Genomic DNA, 8994 nt, shown 5'->3' on the forward strand with positions numbered 1-8994 from the left:
CAAATAAAAAAGTTATAAAATAAAGCAATTCTCATTCTAAATAAATGTCTATTATCTGTCTAAAATCTAAATCTTTATTGCAGAGGGATTATAGCTGATTATAGCATAAAAAGTATGAAAATGGATGACTATTGGTCTTTCGAATACGGACATTCTGTGTTCAAGGAGACAAGATCTTTGACAAATTTGTGAAAAATAGTATTGCATCATAGATGAGAACATTACTGTGCTTGAGCAGCTGCACGTTGCACACAGCGGCACATAGACGACTTCAGCTTGAAACCCCCCCCTCCCCCAACCCTCTACCTTTGAAAAGGAAAGTGTCAAATCACTAGATAGCCTGGGAACAAAACAGAGCCTTGCTCAGCGCGTTTATGCTCATGGTCATTGTCATATAGCCTAGAAGCAGAAAATTCTGCTGTATTACATTAATAATATTGATATGCTCGGATTTGCTCGGGAATTCTGTAATAATGCAATGACAATGAAGTTGAATCTAATCTAATGTAATATTTGATTACCGTGTACGCCGACAGCTGTGTGGTGTCCAAGCCGACAATAATTTTATTCTGTGTACCCGTACATTGATGTAATAAACATTTCTTATTGTCGGAATGTATAAAATAACAAATGTGGTTACGTTGGTGGGCAATTACAAACTCAGGTGGGCAATTACATAACATAGTGGACGGCACTGGGGGATCGCTCCAAGCCGGTTTCAAACACAGCTCTCCCGCTTACTAAGCTTACAACCTTACAGCAGTCGCCAGGGCGGGCTAACATTACAGCCGGAGTGAAGTTCATGACAAATAAACACGACAGACTTGTGCATCTCTGTGAAGCTCATCATTATAATAACACAGTATTGCAATATGTACTACTATTCTTTTTTTAATTATAATAATCAACTTTCATTTGTTAGAAATGAAAACTCCCGCAGTCCCGATCAATCTCCTCTCCACTTACATTACATCTTCATCCAAGATATGACATGGAACATATGCATTTTGTATAAGTAGCAATGTTGTCATTTTTCTTGTGAAATAAAGCCACACTTGGACCTTAGCCATGACTCCTTGTTGCAAGTTTCAGAGTTTCAATTAGGCTTAGGGTTCCGGCTGCGACTAATGTACAAGCAGCGCCATCCAGCAATCAAACACAGACTTTCATTGTGAAGAGTGGGGGTGTCATTTCGTCCCATCTCATCGCGCTAAAAGCAGGTGAAACAGCGTCGCGCTCGAAGTGTGAAGAGAGTGAATCTTTACAGTCACTGCTTCCTTCAAAATAAACAATGTGAAGGTTACAGCATGACTTTTATGGCAACACATCTCTATCAATGTGATATGTGAGAAACTAGACTGTAAGTAAAGAGTGTGAAAATGTCAAATGTAATGTATTCAAAACATGGCTGATTTTGATCACTTTTTGGTACTTTTTTGCACGACCGAAATTATGCTCTAAGACCTCTTTACTCTGGGTGTGGTGGGAAAAAGGGACACATTTTTGGGGTAGGTTCTCGTATTCACTTTACACAACAAGTACCTCTTCAGATACTTCCGGAGAGTCTGGTACCTAAGCCCATAGACTATTGGACTGGACAAATCTGGGCATAATATGAACTATGACATAGCTAATGAACCGGATCTCTAAAACATGTGTAGGAAATACATAAAACAGGACATTTTCAAACAATGGTGCTATATACGTAAACATACACATCAGTACCTGGACCCCATGGAGCAGGACAGTGTTACGAGCCTTCCTGGCATCTGAGTTAGCATTAGCTGCCTTAGCAGTAAACATGATCCTGAAGTATGTGTAGAAAAGGGAGAGCCAGACCAGAGACAAATACACAATGAATGGGCTCTAACATGAATGGGCTGAACACAGAGTTGGTACAGCAGAAGATTTTTGAGTGAAAGAAGTGGAGTGGCTCTGTGGCCAGCAGGATGAAGAGGTCTGGTAGAACAGGGATGGCCCCTACCACCCAGATCAGACCAATCAAGGCGTTTGTCCGGGGGATAGTGCAGATTTGAACGTGGCGGAGAGGGATACAGATGGCGATGTAACGTTCAATGGCCATGCCATTGGGGCGGCTGTGGCACTGGAGGTAGAGCTGGCGTTTTATGATCGCAAGGTTGGCAGATCGGCGGTTCGAATCCTGGCTGGCCACATGTCGAAGTGTCCTTGGGCAAGACACTGAACCCCAAATTGCTCCCAGTGAGCGGGCCGGCCGGCGCCTTGCATGGTAGCTTGCCTACCTCGCCATTGGTGTGTGAATGTGTGTGTGAATGGGTGAATGAGAGGCCGTTGTAAAGCGCTTTGGATAAAGGCGCTATATAAGTGCAGTCCATTTACCACCATGCAGGCCAAGTTCACAGGGGTGTTCAGGGTGGTTATGATCGCGCTCATCATAATGAAGCAACAGAAAGAGACGTTGAATCGGAACAGGGTATAGCTGAGGACGTGCAGGAGGACTGCGAGGGTGAGCTGGATCATGTCGTTGACTACCAGGTGGATGAAGAGGATGTAGCGAGGGTTGGTGTTGAAGATCTCATGCTTGAAGAAGGTGTGGACCAAGGTGCCATTTATGTAGTTGATGGAGATGCAGAGCGCTACCACAATGATGTTTTTGGTCAAGGCCGTGTTAAATGTATCTCTTACTTGGAGGACATAGGTGATGTTGCTTTCCATTGAGAAATTAATCTTTCATTTGGTGGATTATCTGTAAAAAAGAAAAAAGAAAAACAGCCTGATAAGCAATGGTTTGGCTAGGCCAGTCGGTGTTTTAGTGTTTATTATTCATATCATACAAACCCCATCTATCAAATAATCCATATCTTTATCATTGCCTTATAATTCCTATGGTTCGTTGATACAGCCACTATGGTGCTACTCCTCACTCACCATCGGTTGATCACCTTCACATGATATTCAAGCCTTTGTCTCGAGTATAAGTTTATATGAATGAATGAATGGTCTTTATTGTCATTGATATAGTACAGGTACCAAACAACGACATTTGGGAGGGGGGGCTCCCCTGGTGCTAGGAAGAAAAAAAAAAAGAAGAAAAAAAAAGAAAAGAAGGGAAACACATAAATACAGGCTATGTACACTATCCACTATACTATACTGTACAAATAAAACACTGTGCTGTACTCTATGCTATGCTATACCTATTCTAACATTTCCTATTCTCTGCAACCTTATGTACCCTAGGGTTGTCATATTGCACATAGTGTTATTGCACATTCATAGTGTCGCAGTTTGCAGGCTTGAAATGTACACATTTGTGCCTCAGCACTACACCTGATTTCAATCCAGCAGCTGCCATCAATCCGTCCAGACTGTCCAGGGCCCAGAACCTAGGTCTTTGCTGTGTTCAGGGCCTGGATGGCCCTGGGGTAGAAGCTGAGCTTCAGTCTGTTTGTCCTTGCGAACATGGTCCTGTACCGCCTGTTCGAGGGCAGCCGAGCAAAGTGTTCGTACCCAGGGTGGGATGGGTCTCTGGAGATCTTGGAGGCCTTCCTGAGGCAGCGTGTGTTGTACAGCTCTTCCAGAGAGGGGAGGGGGGCGCCGGTGATCTTCTGGGCCGTTCTCACGACTCTCTGTAGCGCATTCCTCTCTGCGGCTGTGCAGCTGGAGAACCAGTTGCAGATGCAGTAGGTGAGGATGCTCTCCACTGCGCAGCGGTAGAAGGCCACCAGCATCTCCTGTCCGATGTGGTCTTTCCTGAGGACTCTCAGGAAGAAGAGCCGCTGTTGTGCCTTCTTGATGATGGCTGCTGTGTTGTTCTTCCAGGACAGGTCATCCTGTATGTGCACCCCCAGGAATCGGAGGGTTGAGACTCTCTCCACGCTCCCTCCGTCGATGAGCAGGGGCTGGACCTCAGATTTTTTCCTCCTGAAGTCCACGATGATTTCCTGGGTCTTTGACTGGTTCAGCAGCAGGTTGTTAACCTTGCACAGCTTGCTCAGCTGCTCTACCTCATCCCTGTACGCCGCCTCGTCCCCCCCCGAGATGCAGCCCACCACGGTGGTGTCGTCTGCAAACTTTACGATGGAGTTGTTGGGGTGGACGGGGGTGAAGTCGTAGGTGTAGAGGTTGTAGAGGATGGGGCTTAGCACGCAGCCCTGGGGGGACCCAGTGCTGAGTCTGAGGGCTGTGGAGGTGTGGGAGCCCACCCGCACCCTCTGGGGGCGGTCGGACAGGAAGTCTTTGATCCATGCACATATAGAGTGTGATAGTCCCAGGTCTAGTAGTTTGGTCACTAGCCTGTCTGGAAGGATGGTGTTGAAGGCAGAGCTGAAGTCCACAAAGAGCAGTCTCGCGTAGCTGTTTCCCCTCTCCAGGTGGGATAGAGTGGACTGGAGAGTCGTCGCGATGGCGTCCTCTGTGGACCTGTGGGCTCTGTAGGCGAACTGGTATGGATCCAGGTTGGGCGGGAGGCGTGTGACTATGTGGGCCCGGACTAGTTTCTCGAAGCACTTCATGATGATTGGTGTGAGTGCCACCGGGCGGTAGTCGTTTAGGCAGCTCACCTTGCTTTTCTTCGGGACTGGGATAATAGTTGAGGTTTTCAGGCAGGGTGGGATGGTGGCCTGGGACAGGGACTGGTTGAAGATGTTGGTGAAAACCCCGGCCAGCTGGTCGGCGCAGTCCCTCAGCACCCGTCCCAGGACGCCACCCGGCCCTGAGGCTTTCCTGGGGTCCACCGCCTTCAGCACGCGTCTCACTTCATGCTCTGTGAGGGTGAGGCTGCTGAGAGCTGGAGAGAGTGGTGTTTGTGTTGTGGTTACCTCCGTTCGCCCTTCGTCGAACCGGGTGTAGAAGGAGTTCAGCTTTTCCGCCAGCAGGGGGTCGTCCTCTGCGGCTGTGAGCCTGTTGGCTCTGAAGTTTGTCATGTGCTGAACCCCCTGCCACACCCGCCTGGAGTCGTTGCTCAGGAAGCATTCCTCAATCTTCTCTCTGTGGTCTGCCTTGGCCTCCCGGATTCCGCGCTTTAGGTTAGCCCTGGTGGTGCTGTACAGCAGTGTGCCCTTCCCTGCGAAGGCGTTGTCCTTCTCCTTGATCAGTTTTTGGACCTTCCCAGTCATCCATGGCTTCGTGTTGGGGTAGACCCGGACCCGTTTGTCCACGGTGGCTGAGTTGGTGCAGTTCACTATGTGGTTCAGAACCGACGACGTGAACTGTTCCAGGTCCTCATGCTCATATTCCTGCCATGAGGTGTCATTCAGGCAGATCTGCAGTGGAGCGGACCCTGCTGGCCAGGGGCTGCAGAGCTGGTGCAGTGTTAACAATCTGGAGCTAAACGCTCTAAAAACAGTGGAGATGGTGGTGGACTTCCGTAGGAAAGCAGCCCTGCCCCCTCCCATCACGCTGGGAGGTACCCCGGTGGCCTCCGTGGAGTCATGCCACTTTCTAGGCATGACCATCTCCCGGGACCTTAAGTGGGAGCGGAACACCGAGGCCCTCACGAAGAAGGCCCAGAAGAGGATGTTCTTCCTCCAGCAGCTGAGGAAATTCAGGCTGCCGAGGTCCATGATGGTCCAGTTTTACACGGCCATCATAGAGTCCATCCTCACCCACTCCATCATCACCTGGTTCCCTGCTGCAACGACCAAGGACAAGGCCAAGTAGCAGCGGGTGTTACGTTCAGCAGAGAGGGTGATCGGCTGTCCCTTGCCCTCCCTCAACTCCTTGCATGACACCAGGGCTCTGAGGAGGGCAAGAAAGATCATGGCCGACCCCTTCCACCCCGGCCACGGCCTCCTCACCCTGCTTCCCTCTGGAAGAAGGTTGCGGCTGCCTAAGGCACTGAAGGCCCGCCACAGGCTCAGTTTCTTCCCCTCAGCCGCCAGGCTGCTAAATGACTCTGGCTTCCCCCTCCCCCCCGCCTCCAAGTCTGCCCAGGACTGAACATGCACTAGACCTTGTATAACTCTGCACTGCACTTTATTTACAGCACTATCCATGCACTGTCTGTCCTGTGTTGTCCTGTTTTTGCCTGTTTTTGCATTTGTATTGTACTTGTTTTGTTCATATATATGTGGAAAAAGCATAAATGCACCTTCTGTAATGCCAAAGCAAATTCCTATATGTGTCAAGCATAATGGCAATAAACGTTATCTGAATCTGAATCTGAATCTGAATCTGAATCTGACAGTCTTAGTGGTGATGGGAGCACTTTTCCTCATGGGAGTGTAGGCTGGGATCAGGAGGATTGACACATGGTCAGACATGCCTAGATGAGCTAGCGGTCTAGCCTTGTAAGCAAGCTTGATGTTGGTGTATACCTTATCCAGTGTTTTTTCTCCTCTTGTTGCACATTTAACATGCTGATAGAACTTCGGTAGTACTACCTTCAGGTCAGCATGATTAAAGTCCCCGGCGATTATATGAACTGCCTGTGGGTCTGCGCTCTGTCCACTACTGATGACGTCATGTAGCCGCGCCAATGCTAAGCTACCATCCGCGTTAGGCGCAATGTAAACAGATGTTATGTACACTGTGTTGAATTCCCTCGGGAGGTATGTGGGTCGGCATTTAACAGTCAAGTATTCCAGGTCTGGGGAGCAGTGGCTACTTACAGTTTTTGTGTTTAAGCACCAGCTGTCTTTCGTAGATATAATGAGGCCGCCTCCGCGCGACTTCTCACTAAGCAGCGTCCTGTCCGCCCGGTGTAAAGTCCTTCCTTCCAAACCGACCGCGGAGTCATTTAGCCAGGTCTCCGTGAGAATAATCACACAGCTATCTCCCACGGTGTTGTAAGTAGCGACCTGTAGTCTCAATTCGTCCATCTTGTTAGCCAGAGACCTGACGTTGGATAGGAAAATACTCGGCAAAGCAGGTTTATCCGGGCTTCTCTTTAGCCTAGCTAGCAGGCCTCCCCTTCGTCCTCGGCATTGCTTACGGTCACGACGCCGACGTTTGCGCTTGAGGGCTGGGACCGCAAACCATTTTTCTCCCGGCGACCTAGCGATTTCGAATGGGATCCTTTGTTCTTTCAAGAATTCCGTTGTTACAGTCCTCTCATTTTGCGCACCAACTTCTAGTAAGTCTAGTCTGCTGTAGGTACTATTTACACAACCGTTCCCTATAAGTACTAAAATAAAAATGTACATACAAATGTACTTAAAAACACTAAAAAGCACCAGCGTTGGAGCCACTCCGAGCCGCGCGTCTGATCGCGCCGCCATCTTGAATCAGAAAAAATATATATAGCTTGATATGTGTTAAGGAGGGGGCCGTGGTTTATTTTCAGTAACACGTAATGGTTAGCATGTTTTAGTAAAAAAAAAGCCGATGAAACTTAGAAACTAAATTGGTATGCTTGACATCAAATCATCCCACATTATGCAAAAAAAGACTCAATGATTTGATTTAGATGACTTTGAGATGATTCAAGGCATGACATTTCAAATAAGCTAATTAGCAAAACTTCATTTAAGTATCATTGATTTCATTGGCTTTTGGTAAAACATGCTAACTGTTACCGGTCAGTGAAACAGCTGCACCTCTAGCCACTCTTCTGTCAAACTCGGTCGAGTCCTACATGTCCATCATCGAGTCTTTCCTCAGCTCATCGATCACCATCTGGTTCGCTGAGTCCACTGCCCAGGACAGAGGCAGATTACAGCGGATTATTCGGTCAGCCAAGAAGGTCATCGGCTGCAACCTGCCATCTGTCCTGGACCTGTTCCACTCCAGGACCAGTAAGAGAGCAGGAAAGAGGATGAAAGAGGATGGACTCAATGATGGACGTGAACTCGACCATCACTTTCTGCGGCATATTGAATTTCTTCAGTTTCAATTTCGTCTTAATTGAAGTAATGAAGCAGATACACAAATGAATCAAAGTCTATATTCATACTCATACTCATACTTACATCATTACAACCCATTTGACCTGGTCTGTGTATGTATTCAGCCTAAACAAATACACAACTCTAATCCATAATTGTGCCAGGCTGGCTGCCTGCGTGTACAGCACATTAGGCACATGTGCACATTATGTACTTCCTGACTCCTGAATTAGCCAAGTAGATTGATCCAGCCAGTCTGTCATTTCCTGTTAAAGTACCTGTTTGTTTACCAACAGCAAGATATAGCTGTTTTATCATAACTCTTACTACTTTGTACTCAAATCCAGATAATTTTCAGTTACCACCAAAATGTGAAGGCCATTGTTTTGGGAAACATCAGTTATTCAAGATAACAGCCATATGTTAACATTTAAATATACATTATGAATGATTTTGCCACTTGTGGTGCTCTTAAGGCCAAAGGGGTCCCCTAAATAGTCAGAGATGTCAAGAAATGACCTCATTCGGTAGAAAGGAAACCTCCCTGTGTCCATGAGTATAAGCTTATTTTGCCAAAGTTTGTCTTCCTAAAAGTAGGAAAGGTGTGGTATAATGAGGCCATTGATTCATATGATTTCATAGGTGTATGACAAACATACACACAACACCCAGTTAGAGTTTTGAGGTGTTGAAGCACCAGATAACCTTGACCATGGTGGGGGTAGCAGCAGATGGAATACCTCTGACTAGGCCCCCTTCAGGACTGACTGGGTCACAAGTAGGCTGATATGTGCCTGGCTATGTTACTGTATAGGACCATCCAGGCCAAACCAAATGATTTGATTGGCTGAACATTGATCTGTTACACTAAACCAACACAAAAAGCATGTTGGAAGTGAACTACAGTTGTCTTGGCTCTGTGTCTTATGTCAGCTTCCTTCTCTAAAACCCTTCTATTTCCTGTTCTCTCACATCAGCATTGAAACTTTAAGAGACTTTGTTGTTTAAAATGGTCACTTGGGTTGTTTTTACACAGCTCCTTGAGAGAGTCAAAGGTCAGGTTACCAACTGGGGCCATTAACGTGTCTTAACCAATACTTGAGGGACCATCTGACATTTGCCATCACCCTCCACAGAGTGTTGCCTGGGAGACAAGAACACTAAAGGACAGAGTCTTCCATTAGCCCTC

At 47.2% G+C, this 8994-nt stretch overlaps 1 pseudogene across 1 annotated transcript; it reads right to left on the minus strand.

The window, feature by feature from the left end:
• Positions 1 to 1457: 1457 nt before the first annotated feature.
• LOC308171275 (odorant receptor 131-2-like) lies at positions 1458 to 2694 on the minus strand (annotated as a pseudogene). The gene is made up of 2 exons: positions 2362 to 2694; positions 1458 to 2080 (listed from the first exon to the last, which is right to left on the minus strand). The product of its transcript is annotated as an odorant receptor 131-2-like (transcript).
• Between the last annotated feature and the right edge of the window lie 6300 nt (positions 2695 to 8994).

The sequence above is a fragment of the Nansenia antarctica genome (assembly GCF_963989245.1).
Source record: "Nansenia antarctica genome assembly, chromosome: 15".
Classification (NCBI taxonomy): Eukaryota; Metazoa; Chordata; class Actinopteri; order Argentiniformes; family Microstomatidae; genus Nansenia; species Nansenia antarctica.